The following is an 895-nucleotide window of genomic DNA, read 5'->3' as shown; positions in this document are numbered from 1 at the left end:
ACATTGGTTTTTTGAATCATAATACCATTATAGTGCCTAAGAAAAATAACATTATATCAGTCATATTACCTAGTAACACATGATGGATAATTCTAGTCTCCCCTATTGCCCTAAGACATTTACAGCTGTTTTAAAAATTAGTTTGTTGATTATCCAGCATTCAATCAAGTTTTACATGCTTATTAGGGATTGCTAACAATTATTATTATTATTATCTCTGCAATCTTTTACCATTTCTATCTTCAAGGCAGTAAGGATTTTGAATATTCCAGTTCCAGATTTTCACGGAGTTTACTGTATTTCCTGTGGACCCCCTGATGCTGCATAATTTAGCAGTAACACCGCAGAGATTAGGACACCTCTCCCTGCCAAATACTAAAATTATATTCGTGGGCATTTAGTGTGTTGCTATTATGGAAGGAAATAAATCTATGAAGCTGATGACCACCAGATCCTTCCATAGTAAAGTAACATTTTTTTATTGAATTATTTTTTTCTTTGAAACTGATACTTACATTTGAGCATAATACTTTGACCCCACATAAGTAATCTGTTCCCCAGTGACTTGTCACCCACTGTAAGACCTTGCCTGAAGGATTTTTCAGTTGGAAGTCAGTTTTTAAATGAAAGAATTCCAACTGTGTCATTTCTTCTCTATGTATATTACCTGGTATTTTCTGCAAACTTTTCCTTCTTTCTTTTCTCCTACGTTTCTAAAATTTTCAAGTTCACCAGGGAGTTGTTATTTTCATATCAAATGGGTTTAACACATTGCCATAATATTCATTTCTGTGATCAAATCTGAGAAGTTTGCTTTTTCACATGAAAAATTGGGAGATCATACCTGGAATCATATAATTTTCCAAGCATAAGTTTCTGTTTCCATGTGTTAGCT

The sequence above is a fragment of the Otolemur garnettii genome, unplaced genomic scaffold (assembly GCF_000181295.1).
Source record: "Otolemur garnettii isolate 467f Iridium unplaced genomic scaffold, OtoGar3 scaffold00034, whole genome shotgun sequence".
Classification (NCBI taxonomy): Eukaryota; Metazoa; Chordata; class Mammalia; order Primates; family Galagidae; genus Otolemur; species Otolemur garnettii.
This window is presented reverse-complemented; position numbering follows the sequence as displayed.